The 14,900-nt window shown below is 45.1% G+C and overlaps 1 long non-coding RNA gene across 4 annotated transcripts in view; it reads right to left on the bottom strand.

Annotated features, from left to right (window-relative positions):
* The window catches only part of LOC102569955 (uncharacterized), a 257,947-nt gene that overhangs the window by 108,292 nt on the left and 134,755 nt on the right, over positions 1-14,900 (bottom strand). For all 4 annotated transcript variants that reach the window (XR_009463435.1, XR_009463434.1, XR_009463436.1 and 1 more), the window contains 2 exons: positions 1,984-2,055; positions 1,691-1,759 (listed from right to left, as the gene is read on the bottom strand). This is a non-coding gene — a long non-coding RNA (uncharacterized LOC102569955). The remainder of the gene's footprint in view (positions 1-1,690; positions 1,760-1,983; positions 2,056-14,900) is intronic.

Genomic DNA, 14,900 nt, shown 5'->3' with positions numbered 1-14,900 from the left:
TACTCCATCCACCCCAGCATCACAGCATTCATGAGCCACGCTAGTACCTCGAGGTACGTAGGAGAAACATTTAAAGCCAAGTCTATGTCCGAATCACTGATTCTCTGAATCAGCATCAAATCTTCAGTTTCAGATTTGGCTGAATTGAATCAGGGACAGTGATCTGAATCAACAAATCGAATCACTGCCCCTGATTCAGGCTGAATCCAAATCTGAATCAAATAGGGCCTGCTTTGCACACCCCTACTGCTTAGTCTAGCTGTTGTTGCTACATTATACAAATGAAAAAGGAGCCCAGTGTCCAGATATGTCATAAACATTATTGTTAGATTAGGACAGCCAGGCTGGACTGCATCTCTCCAAAGGAGCAGCCTAGGAGGCAGAGGAAAAGGGGATGGGAAAAAATCACTTCAGGAACATTTATGCCACTGAAATTCTGGACTGTTATGGGAACTAAGAGACCCGCAGTGTTAGTTGCAGAAACCTCAATGCAGCTCAAAATCCCTACAGCACTACAGCTACTTCTCCTCACACAAAAAGGTGAAGCTTGCCTATGGTAAGGGCAGCATTGAACCAGTCATGACTACATAGGACAGGAACAAATTTCCTCTACTAGATGACAACAGGTAAAACAGACATTTTGGATACACCCAGCTGGTAAGAAAACATGTTTCTTGCTGGTGTTCAGAAATCACTTGGAGCCAAGGAGTCTGGCAGAGGTCTGTTCCAATCATTGTCTGAGTTTTACCAGATAGACAGTATCTATTGTGAGTCTTGGGTTCTTGCCTGAGCCTCACAAAGAAACAGTTCCAGATAGCCATGCCACTTCTTATGCGCTCCACAGAACTCCCAAGCTCCACCGCAAGGTTGGGATAAATGGGTCAACTTGCCTAGACTGGGAGAAGAAATAAGTCTACATTTGAATGCTTTGATAGGACATAGCTGATACTTTGCATGAAGAGTATTTGTGGAAAACAGATTACCTCAGTAATGTAAATGCTTGCAAAAGGAGGAATAAGAACTCTAATGATGAACACTGTAAAAAGTAGTTTGCTTTTGCATCTGGCTACAGTGTATTGTAGTATGACATTGTTTCCAGAAACAGAAAGGAGCAAATTCCAATGGAAAAGGGTAAATGCCAAATAGAAAACCAAGATGAATGCACAAGTACCCTTTCTTCTGTCAAATACTTTTGCAACCTGCAAAAAGGAAGCAAAATATCTTTTTTCAAAAGTGTTATTAATGTGCTGCAGGCAAATATTCTACTTCAATGGGAGCAGGATCATTTCCAAGATTAAGGATTGTTCTGCTTTAGGGACTTTATATGCCTCATTAGCTTTCTTCTATGTCAAGTCTCTGGGAGCCACATAACTCATTTTGAGCCTACCTGATGCACATTTTTTTTTTATTTCTACTTCTCTATCCATTATGCACCAGATACATACAGCATCAGCAATTCAAGCATAGGCAATGTTATGCACTCTCCAGCTTCTGCGATATGCACAAACAAAGATTGTTTCATAAAAGTGGTATTCAGTACAGTAGACTGTATGCAAATCACTGCAACGCAAGAACAAACCCTTTTAAGGTCCAATTTGCTGTTTAGAACTTTGAGAGAGGAAGAGACTGTTCAAATGTTTAAGCCAAAAAAACTAAGTGAAGAGGAGAGTCTAACAGACTTTGAGCTCACATTTTTTTATCCATCTATCTGGGCTGTGAGGTGTCTGATCTTGATGAATAATCTTGTGCCCCAGGTGCCCTGAAACATAAATCAATGGCATGAATATGATGTCTTCTACCAAAAAAAAAAAAAAAAAATATCAATCACCATTGTGACATTTTATAGCTCATCAGAAAGACTGGAAAAGGTTAAGTGTTTCATGCAAATCAAGTTCTTATAAGCAAATCTGCTGCCATTCCTTAAACTATTCAAAAGGTTCAAGCTCAAAAGATACTGCAGCAATAATTTTGTTTGTTACTCACTTTTATTAATGCTTGTATGTTGTCCTGGTTACTGCAGCTCAGAGCTTCAATCTAGCCTCTCAGCTGCTCCCACTAAAAACAAAAAAAAGACAGCTGCTTTGATGCATAATTTGTTCTAAGTTCTGTGAATTCATAGCTCTTCATCACCTCTTGTATCAGCTGACAAAAAGTTCTAGGGCGCAGTTTAAACCTTACTTTTACCCCGCAAGATACAAGCCAGGTTTTCTTTCTAGAAACAAGGGGCAGAATGTCAGCCAGTGTAAGTCAGATTAGGACTCCTGTAGTCAGTTGGGGTATTTTAATTTAAGACAGCTAAGTTTCTTACCCTATATATTCACCTCTGTCCCTGGTAACCCAGGCTGGGCAAACCAGAACAATGAGATGCTGCTGCTGACCAGAGTCTAAGATTGTCCAAGCCAGACTCTTGCTTCTTTTCATTGCTGTTTTATCCCCAGGCTAAGCACAAGATGTCTCTTTGGTCAACTCATAGGCACATCCATTCAAACTTTTCAGCAATTGCTTTAAGGGCCTGATTCTCAGTTATGGTAATGGCTCTTTACTTCTCTCCAGCAGTACACAAATGTCTTAGCTATGGCTGTCAATTAATCGCCATTATCATGCACAATTAACATGTTAATTGGTTCTTGTGTTATTTTTTTTTAACCCGTTAATCATGTATGTGGTTTTGGAGCCTATGCCTGGGCTCCACTCTGCCGCTAGCATTGCCACCTCCCAGGCTGCCCAGCAGGGCAGCAGTGACAGTGCAAAGGACTGCAGGGCAGCCCGGGCATGGCTGCTGCAGCAGAAAGGTGGGAGAGAGGTGGGGCATACACAGGCACAGACACACAAACACATACACGAGCAGTCACAGCATGCACGCAGACAGGAATGCAACCTGGTGGTGTGTAGAGCAGCACCTAGCAGGTAAGTTTGTGGGGGGAAGAGGGAAGGGGAGAGCAGATCATGGTCCCCATGGTGAGGGAGGGAGTGAGGCAGGAGCTGGGATGTCATGGGACAGAGCCATGAGAGGCTCGCCTAGGGGCATGGGGGCAGCACCCTGCTGCTGTACGCTTTGGGGAGGCATGGGGGGGCACATGCCCCCTGGATTTGGCAGAGGCAGGCTTCCTGCTGCAGGCTGGGGCTCTGTGCCCTGCTGCCTTTGCCCTGGGAGCTGTGTGTCCCGTGCCCACCCAAGCGTGGGAGGTACAACATGACATTGCAGAGCTTCTGAGGCAAAGGCAGCAGGGTGCACAGCCCCAGCCTGCAGTAGGCAGCCCACCTCCACCACACACAGAAATCTGGGGGGCACATGCCCCCATGCCTCCCCTGGGAGTGTGCACAGCACTTGGGAGCCATGCCTCCCCTGCACCCCTGGATGAGCTGCCCATGACTGTCTCATGATCCACCCCAGGCCCAAGGCCCCATTCACCCCAGCCCCTGCATCACTCCCTTCCTCACTGTGGGGGCCTTGACCTTCCCAACCACCCCTTCCCTCTCCCCCTGTCCCTTCCTCTCCACAGGCTTACCTGCTGGGCACTGCTAGGGGGCAGACCTGCTGAAGAAAATATGGTTGTGGGGGCTGGGGCAGTGATAGAACTGTCCTGCCCGTCACTCCCAAGACACAGTCCCCCTAGTCCTGCTGCTGCCCCTCACTCCTGATCCACAGTACGCCACATCCTGCCAGGGGGTGTGGGGTATCCCCTCCCCTGGCTCCAAACCCTATTCACACCTCCACAGTCCACTACACCTTCACAAATTTCCCCCCCCCCCACACCCATCCCCCAACCATACAAAATACTTGCATAAGTTTGCATATTTTTTAGTTTTTTGCACATAATTGACTTTAGTCATGTGATTAAAATTGCAATGAATTGAGACTAATTTTTTTTTAATCGCACAACTAATTACGATCAAATTTTTAAATCGCTTAACAGTCCTAATCTTAACATAGGGCTGTCTTTCCACATGACTAATACTTTTTCTTTTCACTGCAGGAATGTTCTGAGGCAGCTGCAGGAAACTAAATTTGTAGCGGCCTCCAAGAAGCCCTAGAAATAGTCAAGGAGCATCAGAACATGGAATAGTCCAGCTACTCCTGTCAGTCATTCATTTAATTGGAGGCGGGGGGGTGGGGGCAGGAAGGGATGAAACTAGTAAAGGGTGTCCTATGGCTGGTTATTTATGTTCTGCACCAGCTGTAGATTCCTTAAGAAGAGGGAATTTTCTTCTGCTCAGCTAGAACTGCCTTGAGTGTATAGTGCTGTGATAGCACAAGGCACAGGAATTGGTTAGCGTATGCCCCATCGTATCAGCATTTAATGCATGTCATATATTCCGAGGGGGGAGCAGTAAGCTGTATGCCAGTGACATTTTCAGTGTTCTGTAATTTGACTCACTAGCTTTTTCCTCTCTCCTTTGTTTACTGCCTCAGTAACCTGTGAGGGAAGGGTGAAAGGCCAGCCAATGAAAACCACAGAACATTGAAAAGGTTAAAGTATATGATTATAAGTGCATTAAAAGTTTATAGTTTTCTACAGACTGTGCTAGAGATAAAATTATGTTGTCTTGTTCTCATGACAACGAAGAAAAAACAGGACAAAAGAAGCTGTTCTTGTAGCAAAGATTCTAATGGAAAGCGAGGGCTTCACATTTAACTCTTTCTGGTTGCAATCTGCAGATTGCATCCCCAGAGGTAATTCAAATACAGGATTACCCTGTATTTGAATACAGGGTAATCCACTAAAAAAGTTGCCTGATTGACACTAGGCACTGACCTTCATGCTTCTCATTTTTATCTGCAATCTGTCCTAGAACACCTAGAAGTCAAATGTTCCTCCATGGTTAAAAAGACTAACACCTGACTTTCTGATTCAATGGATAACATGTTCCCATCAAACTCTTTCAGATCTGTGCGGTTTTGTTTTGTTTTTTTATTTCAGAGGTGGTACAGAACAGCTCTTTGAGGCATGGTATTCAAAAGATATTCTAAAGGTAAGTGGCTGAGGTTTGAAAGCAACACAAACCTGCAAAAATGCCTCATTACAAGGGCACAGAGTGCTGTGGGCTGGATTTAAAATTTTTTTTTTTTGTAAAACTATTCACTTAGGAAAGTACATTGAAGTGAATTATCTCAGTTACTTCTTAGAACACAACTCCAGGGATGCCATCTGTTAGAAATGGTAAAGTGTTGATTAATATAAGAGCTAGGCTGAACTTCCACCCATCTACAAACAGGAGTGACTTGGTGTCTGATGAAGTGAGATGTTCTGGACAGAACTCACTAATAATTTTTTGTTAAAGACATCACAAGTAACAGAATTCCTAACAGTGATATTACTAACAACTTTACCTTCTCCATTTAATGATGCATTTAAAAAAAGAAACATTCAATGAATATTTGATCTTTGGAAAGCAGCATGATGTAGCTGTGTATAAGGATGATTAAATAGTTTCTACTTCATTACTTGTGGATATTAAACTGCATCATCTATTAGGGACACATATTTTTGAGTTAATGGACTCATATAATCTATACCCAAGACTACCTAGGAAATCTGGGGTCAGCTAATCCAGAACTTTGGGGAAGTGCAATTGTTACACTAATATTTGAAAAGGGCAAGAGATGACAGAAATAATTACAGGTTAGTTATCCAACATAAATCCTGGACAAAATGTTGGAAAAGCTGATAGGGACTGTGATGGATTGGAGCATCTCTCTATCAGATGGTCAATCCCATTTGGTTTTGTGAATGTTGCTTTAATTCACAAATGATGCTGTGTATTCTCTCTAGCATTTTAACTTTTAGCTTGAGCTGGAGCACTCAGGAAGCATCAGGACAAGTCCTTACACCAACTAGAGAGAGCTAACCAATAAGAATGACAAAGAGCTACTACCCAGATGGCTTTCGATTTAAATGGAAACATCCAGGACCGTGAGTTGGCTGCAGCCCAAGTAAACCTCTTCTCTCAGTACAGGTTTTGGGTTTTTATATTTTCATGGATTCATAGATGTAGGGTCTGAGGGGATGTGAGCAGATCATCAAGTTTGACCCCCTGCCCTGGGCAGGAATGAATACTGGGCTCATATGACCCCCACTAAATTAAGCTCATATAACCCCAGTTAGGTAGTTATCAAGCCTCCTTTTAAAGACCCCTAAGGTAGGCACCAGCACCACTTCCCTTGGAAGCTGGCTCCAGATCCTGGCTGCCCCAGCTGTGAAATAGTGCCTTCTGATGTCTAACCTGAACCTACTCTCAATCCACTTGTGGCTGTTATTCCTTGTTACTCCAGGAGGCGCTCGGAGGAACAGGGTCTCACCCATTCCCCTCTGGTCCCCCCGGTAAGTTTATAGACAGCCACTAGGTCCCCTCTCAGCCTTCTCTTGTGAAGGCTGAACAGGTCCAGGTCTCGTAGCCTTTCCTCATTGGGTCTGCCTTGTTGCCTTCTGATCATGTGAGTGGCCCTCCTCTGGACCCTCTCGATGCTGGCCTCATCCCTCCTGAAGCACAGCGCCCAGAACTGGACACAGTACTCCAGATGTGGCCTGACCAGTGTCACATAGAGGGGGAGGATCGCCTTCTTGGACCTGCTCATGATGCATCTGTGGATACATGATAAGGTGCAGTCAGCTTTGCTGACCGCATCCTCACACTGTCAGCCCATGTTCATTTTAGAAACTATAATGACTCCAAGATCTCTTTCTCCCACTGTGCTTTCAAGAAGGGAGTTCCCCAGCCTATAGGTATGCTGCTGGTTCTTCCTGCCCATTCCTGCCCAGTATTCTGCACTTGTCAGTATTGAATCCCATCGTATTCACATTCGCCCACCCCTGTAACCTGTCCAGGTCCAGTTGCATCTCCAGTTGTCCCTCCCTTCTAGCGTGCCCACCTCACCCCAAATCTTGGTGTCGTCAGTCAGAGAATTTGAATGGGGTGATTTTCACCCCCTCGTCCAAGTTGCTGATAAAGATATTGAACAGTACGGGCCCAAGGACCAAGCCCTGGGGGACACCACTGCCCACCTCCCTCCAGGTTGAGTATTTTGTTTATGTATATTTTTTTTCACGGGCCAAATCCATTCCAAATTCACTTGGGAAAATCCCAAGAGTCAAGTTCCAAATTTCAACTGAACAGAGCTCAATCGTTCAAATCTAGGTGGCTCTCAGTAAAGATCTGATCACTGAATCACTTGGTGAGGAACCAGAAGCAGCTTTAAGGGAGAATGGTCATCTGATAGAAGAGACTAGAAAAGAAAAAAGTTTTGCTGAAAGTTGTCTGTCCCTTATATTCCCTGTGGGTTGTTACCTGACAGCATAAGATGGTGCAGCAGAAAGATGGGACAAAGACCTACCAGCCTCAATGTTAAAGTTGCATGAAAGTGTGTGAAAGCTGGCACTGTTGTGTTACATACATACCATTCTTGGCTTGTCCACAGGTAACAATTAGAATGTAATTGCTGCTGCCCTCTTGAAATGGCTCTAAATATATGTGCATCTACTAGAGGTGTGCATATCAGGCCCTATTCGATACAGATTTAGATTCGGCCTGAATCGGGGACAGTGATTTGATTCATTGATTTGGATCACTGTCCCTGATTTGATTCAGCCTAATCTGAATTTGAAGATTCAATGCTGATTCAGAGAATCAGTGATTCAGACATAGACACACCTTTAAAAAAATGTTTCTACATGCCTTGAGGTACCAGCACAGCTCATGAATGCTGTGATGCTGGGGCACATGGAGGGTCCCACAGGAGTGCGGAGGGGGCCTCCATGTGCTCAGCGGTGAACCCAGAAGTGGACCAGAAGTGCTTCTGGTCCACTTCCAGGTCCACCAGAAAGCATGCGGGGGTCCTCCCTCACCTGCTTAGCTCAGCAATCATTCGCGGGGCGACCCCAGACCCAGGAGGCACCAGTCACCAAGCTGAGGGGTGCCAGGGGGCCCTCCGGTGTGCTCCCCAATGGACCTGGAAGTGGGCCGGAAGTGCTTTTCATCTACTTTCAGGTCTGCTGCCGAGTGCACTGAGGAGCCCCCCACACTTCTGTGGGACACTCCATGTGCCCCAGCATCACAGCATTCATGAACTGCCTGCTACCTAGAGGTATGTAGAAAAAACTCTGAATCCTTCCAAATCAGTTTGGAGGGTTCCAATTCGATCAGACATATTAAAAGGGTCCTCTGATTTGATTTGGATTCAGAGATTCAGCCACCAAATCGGGCCGAATATCTGCCGAATCGAATCAGAGACTGCAGCTTCACACAGCCCCACTGTCTACATCTTTTTACTAAAAAGAACATTCCTAAAAAATCTGAATTTTGTTGTTGAAAAAATAAATATCTGAAAAGTAGCTGACAATACTTATCCAGACAAGATGACTGATTTGGAAATGTTCCATCATGCCTCATGGTCTCATTTCCTTCATGGACTCAGGTTGTTGGCCATTCTACATCTCCAAAAAGGGAGAAAACAATACATCATGGAAGATATAATCCACCAAGGAATCTAGACTCACAGAGGAGAAAAGTAGCATAAGCTATCTAAACTACTGTCCCTCAAACACTTCCTTACCTCTCCCCCTCTCCTGTTATTTCATCTTTTTGATCCGTAAGGGCAGTAAATAAATGCAGTGGCTGACATCTTTGAATTTCTTCCAAAGTTTTCCATGAAACCCATTTTTACCCAGATTGTTTGTAGGGCCTTCCTCCTGAAGAATACTTCAATTTAAGGAAAAGCGCAGTAGATAAGGGAGAAGGGAACAGAGCCAACAGAGCCCCACAAGACCACATCCTTGGCTAGAGAAAAGTTATCAAATCTATCCCCAAAATATCTGCAGTAGCCAGGAGTTGAAGAGAAGCCTCCCCATAGAAAAAGGAGATAAGCGAGAGTATGCAGAATTTCCCCAGGTGTTTTGTTCCAATGCCATTTCAAGCTCGAAACAGTGAAATTGAAATAAAACTAAAGGCTATGAAACAGCCTCAAAACAAAACGAGCACACTCAAAACATTTCAAGTTTTGAAGCTGGGCTTGGCTTGCAGGGAAACAGAAACTAAGGAGAGGGAGGGGGAAGAACAGCTCTGATATTGACATGTGTAGCTGGCCAGCGACTGTGATCCTTCCCTGAGGTCCCTTCCAATCCCACTGCTCTGGGGGAGGGATGGAGAAACAGCAGCACCTTCACACACACACACACACACACACACACACACACACACACACGTGTTTTGCTTGTCAGCAGCTTGACGTGCGGTTTCCCAGAAACCCCTGCACCTATCTCTTTGAAACATAGCAGGTTTCATGGCCTCAGAAGGGGCTACCATCCCTGCAAGTTTAATTTGAATTAGGCACGTAATAACAAAGGCAGTTTTGTGCTTCCCCATTATAACCTATGGGCAAAACGTTGAAACAGTGTCAAAATAGTTTCCACGAAATGAAACAGAACAGTGCTTTCAAAATGAAATGAAACACAAAATGAAAAACTGTCCCAGCAAAATGGAAGTCAAAACAAGACAGTGCTGTTTCGCACAGCCCTACCTGATATGGACAGCTGAAATGGAATAAGAAACTTTAGCCTTATATTTAATATCTACCTTTTAAATTAATGATAAATACATCTGCAAGTGACCTTCAGTCTCTAGTGCACATTTCCCCCCATTGTACAAAACTTCCGTCAGACAAACATAGACAAAAACTACACCCTGGGACAAGACTGAGAAAATAAACCTACTGAGAACCCTTTTCCAACTGAGAACCCTTTACTGATGATGTCTGGCCATTTAAAGAAGGGGTCTCAGCCAGCTACAGCTGCTACAGTATTACATGAGGAAAGAGTTAAATCTTTAAGGTAGCCAGAACCCACACTTTTTAATTTGCATTTAAAGAACAATAAAACCAAAAAAATGCCCACCATCTTTGAAAAGTCCTGAAAACTGTCAGCACAGGGCTGAGGACATGGATGTAACATGCGCTCAGGGAAGTACACTTAAGTTTAATAAATGGGCAGTTTCATTCTGCCCTGGCTAAACTCTGAGTGGTTGTTATCTGTACACCCTATGCTGAGCTGAGCACTAACAAGCCTTTCAAGTGCAACTGAAGTATAATTTACATACCACTTCAACACGGTACTTCAGACTCACTAGCTACACTGAGCATATTTGATAGTTACTGCAGCCCATTTGCTGGCTAGAAATGTGGACTCTCCAGCTCTGCATATCGCATCACTTCTCGTCCCCAACCCCCACCTTAACCCTCAACATATGGTTCTTTCAAATGTGCAATCACCGTCTGCATTCCACGGACAACTTGGCTATGAGCCCCAGAATCCATTGGGCTGCCAAAGTGTAGGTGTCTTAGACCTGGGGTGTGTATCCTTGACAGGCCTGGCTGAACTCCCGGTTACAAATGTTTGTTCCAATTTGTACAATTGCTATAACCTGTGCAATTGAGACCCACTGCCTTGCTTTCAAGGAAGCTCACATGGCACCTAGAAGTTGTGGACGGTGCTTTTTCCTGTTTCTCAAAAGTCTGAGCCTTAATTTCTTCAACATTTTCCCCCTCTTCAGGCCAAAGGGCTCAGATCAGTGGTGCTGAACCTTTAATCCCTGCAGGGTGGAGGGCCAGTCAATGGGCCAGATCCCATACAGGGTCAGCACATGGGGTCAGGTCCCACAACACCCCAGCCTCATACTCTCTGCCCACAGAACCCTGCACAGGTCTTGAAATTTGGCAAGTGGGAAGCAGCAATTAACACTGCCTTCTCCCCACAAATTTTCAAACCCTTGGGAAACCCTGGGGTCTGGATGACTTGGCTCCCTAAGCCAGATTTGGCTCATGGGCCCTGAGTTGAGCACCCCTGATTTAGACTGTTTTGCAGTTTAGCTGGAGTTTTCAATGCTTTAGACAAGTAGTCTCATTTGCATAAATTAAGGTATCATTTAAGATTGCAAAGTGCAAGTTTTAACCAACAGCCAGATGTGTTACAACATCAGTAGCTTCCATAGGGCTACTGGAGGATTCAAATATTATTCAAGGAAAGTCAAGATAGCAGAATAAGGTCAGTTAAACTCCATTATCTGACTGTGAGCTCAGAGGTTTTTCCTTGACATATGACCTTGACAGGGTTTCTCAGTTAAAGATGTTCAGTTAAAGGTGCAATGGGATTTAATCCAGAATCAGAACTAGAGGTTCCCGAGGCTTGGAGTGGCAGTCAGCTGATCAGAGCTCCCAACCTTGTGGGTACATTAGAGCCCTGGACTCCAATGTGCCCTCAAGGCTGAAAGCCCCAATCAGCCTGGATACATTCAATTTCAGGCATGATGGGAACCAGCCACAAAGTTATTACACATATTTTGTGTAATAACTTTGGCTGCCTATACACATGCCTTAGGGTGGTGGGGTGGGGAGGGGCATCTTAATTAGAGTGAGTCCTGGAGAGCCGTTCCAATTAAACACCCCTCACTGTCATATGTAGTAAGCCCCACTAGTTTAAAAATGGCTGCAGGATGCTTTATCTAAGCCTCATTCAATGAGGTTTGCAGTGTTCTAATGAGAACATTTTAATTAGAGTGTGAACCAGCACATGTATAGGCAGTCTTTGTGGCTTATTCCGTGTCTTATAATGCTATTAATTGCATGAACATGTGGCTGGGTTGCTACTTAAAGTGTGATTAACTGACATAAGGAAAATCATGGATTGGTCCATAATAGTGTCATTCACAGTTAGCATCACAGCATAAAGGCATTTTACCGCACGCTTTCCCAACTGCAAAATACTGCTTCTCCTGCTATCTCCTGGTAAGTGTACCAGAACTACAGATCCAAAACAGCTTTCGCATTAGCACAGAGTTTACAGGAGATGTTTAATGAAGTGAGGTTCACTATAGCTGTTTGGAGAGGGCAAAAAACTCATCTTGAGCCAGGTGTTCTGCTAGTATAAATCAGAAGCATCATTTATTTCATTACCAATTTACTCTAAACAAGAATCCAACACACCACCTTTCTTACTCGGAGCTAGTTCAGTTAGGATAGAGGTTTCTTTAAGAAGATCTTCCACAAAATACACAGAGGAACTGCTCTTATCTACAAATATTTCCTTTTGAAAGCTGATGTGATTGAACACTGCTTTGCTTTTCACGAAGCACAAATAGCTTAACAAAAAGGAGAAAGGGAACCAAAGTTATTTTTGAAAGAATCTAATACTCAGAGAAAAAATGTGCCCAGTGCAGATTGCTGTAGGATTGTGTTAAATCTCATAATAATCCATGTATCAGTTCTAAAAAACATGGGAAACACTCTCCTGCACACAAGACTTTTGGCAGTGATATGAAAGCAAGAGAGAGTGATAGTCAGGCAGAGAGGTTAGAGGGCTGTAGTCAGAGGGTGGTGGAAGGTATGGCATAATAGATCATTTCCCCAAGTGTGGGGCACTCCTGGGGCAGGGGGTGAATAACAGGGCCAATCAGTGGTACCCTACTTCAGCCACTGTCACATGTCCCTATTTCAGTCTTCAGTGGCAACCAAAGATAGCGGGAAATCAATGGTGAAGGAAGCAACAGCGGCTGAAGTGTGGAGGGGATGGGGGGTGGTGCCCAACTGCTATGGCATAACCCACAGTGTCTGGGAAAATGATGATTGATGCATCCAATAAGCAGGTTATACAAGACACGAGCATCCGTGGGAGACCTGATTACACAGAAGAGGCATGTCGGATAGCCAAGGTAATAAATAACACCACTTATTTAGGCCCCTGCCTCTCACTCTTCCTGTAGAAGGGCTACAGTAGAAAGCCCCAAAGGGTAAAAGAGGGTAGAGAAAGGAAAAACAAATAATGGGATTTTGAGGAACTTAAACCCGTTCTTCCAATTTGCTGGCTACATTGCATTGACCTGCTTTCTGCCTTTTCTCTTCCAGAGCTGATGCTGTTGCTATTTCCATGTCACCAAGTGGATAAAATATCACCAATACTGTGATAGAATTTTATCATTACTTGTATGCTAAATGCCACATTTATAGAGTGTCCTGTCAGTGATAAATTAATTTGGAGTGCTGTTTAATCAGCATTAAGGCACAGAAACTGTTCCTCTGGTCCAGAAGCACCAGAGTGTAGGGTCTACTTGTTAGTACCAGCTGCGTTAGGAGCAGATGGCATTGACATTGCTGCGTTGGCTTTATGCCCCTCAGAATTACCCCCTAGGAGGGAAGTCCAGCTGTCTATTTAGAATAAACTTCCTATCCTTTTTGTGCCACTGCCAAGGATCTGGCCCCTGTTATTTAAAGACCATTGATCTACATCACAAAATTTATAAAATAAAAAGTCACTCAGTAGGACTATGGCTTTTATGCAAGGGTGGTTCTGCAGACCAAGATTCAACTGCCCTGATACAGCTAGAATAGGGTACTGATGAGAAGCATGTGCACCCCTTCTCACACTGAGATAGGTGCAATTAGTCACCTCTCTCATCTGCATGGAGAGACTGATGGGGAAAAAAAATGCAATGGCTAAAAGCCTGAGGATAAAACATGTGCAGCAGAAAGAACAACTACCTGAAGTTCACTGAATGCCAATCAGTTGGACAGTGACCACAAGAGCTTGCAGGACAGTCATCCACCTGCAAAAGGACCGTCAGTGGTTCAAGCTACATACCAAATGTGGGCAAGACAGACAATGGTTTTCTGCAGAAGATAGCAACAGAACTGCACATATATTAAAATAGTAGGGCGGTGCAAAGCTTCGCCAGCTGTTTCATTTCAATGCTGTTTTGACTCGTTTCAAGCTTGAAACAGCAAAATTGAAATGAAATGAAGGGCTTTGAAACAGCGTCGAAATGAAACAAGGGCAGTCGAAACGTTTTGAAAGTTTTCAAATTTTGAAGCAGCCAGGTGGTGGGAGGCAGGGGAGAGCCAGGGCTGTGCTCCAAGCAGCTCTGCAGCCCATGTGGCTCAGCCCAGCGAGGAGCACAGCCCTGGGTCTCTGTGCCTCATGCTGCTGGACTCTGCTCCATGGGGCTGGTGGAGCTGATCAGAGCGCAGCACTGGCTCTGTCTGTCTCCCACTGACAGGCTGCACTCCACCTCCCGCCATCAGGCTGAGTTTCACAGGATTGGGAGCTACTGGGAGCTGAGCCTGGTGGAGGGAGGCAGAGCACAGCCCTGGCATTGGTCTCCGATTCCCCCCACTGGACTGAGTTCCACAGGGCTGCGAGCCGATGGGAGCTGAACCTGGGGGAGGCTGGAGGAGCTGATTGGAGTGCAACGCCAGCTCTGCCTGCCTCCCGCTGCCAGGCTGCACTCTGATTGGCTTCACCAGCCCCATGGAGCTCAGCCTGGTGGCAGGAGGTGGGCAGAGCTGCACTCCGATTCCCCACATTGGGGCTGCGAGCCCATGGGAGCTGATTTGCCCCAGGCTCCACACAAGAGCTGACCTGAGGAGGGTGCAGGGCCTGGGGCAAATCAGTTCATGCAGGGACCCTCCCCTGCCCCTAGATTGGTGTGGCAGTAGGTCCCCACATGAGCTGATATGCCTGTCATCCAGCAGGCAGATCGGGGGCTTGCCCGCACCCCCAGGAGGGCTGCAGATGACAGAAGGCTGGTGCTGCTGGCTGGGGCCAGTGGCAGCACCAATCTACCCAGCCCAGGCTATGGGCAAAATGTCGAAACAGCATCAAAACAGCAAAATAGTTTCAATGAAACAAAATGGAACACTGCTTTCAAAATGAAACAAAACTCGAAGTGAAACACCGTTCCATCGAAACAGAAGTCAAAGTGGAACGATGCTGTTTTGCACAGCCCTATAAAATAGTTGGTAACAAAGGGGACATCAATGTTCACCTGGAAGCCTCATCATGTGGCAGAAATAATTCCTTCAAGAAGACCAGAAGCAAGATATCGCTGGAACAAAAGTCTCTTGGTGACCTGAAAACAAT

This window comes from Alligator mississippiensis, chromosome 7 (assembly GCF_030867095.1).
Source record: "Alligator mississippiensis isolate rAllMis1 chromosome 7, rAllMis1, whole genome shotgun sequence".
NCBI lineage: Eukaryota > Metazoa > Chordata > Crocodylia > Alligatoridae > Alligator > Alligator mississippiensis.
The sequence above is the reverse complement of the archived record's forward strand: the minus strand, read 5'-3'. Positions and strand labels throughout refer to the sequence as shown.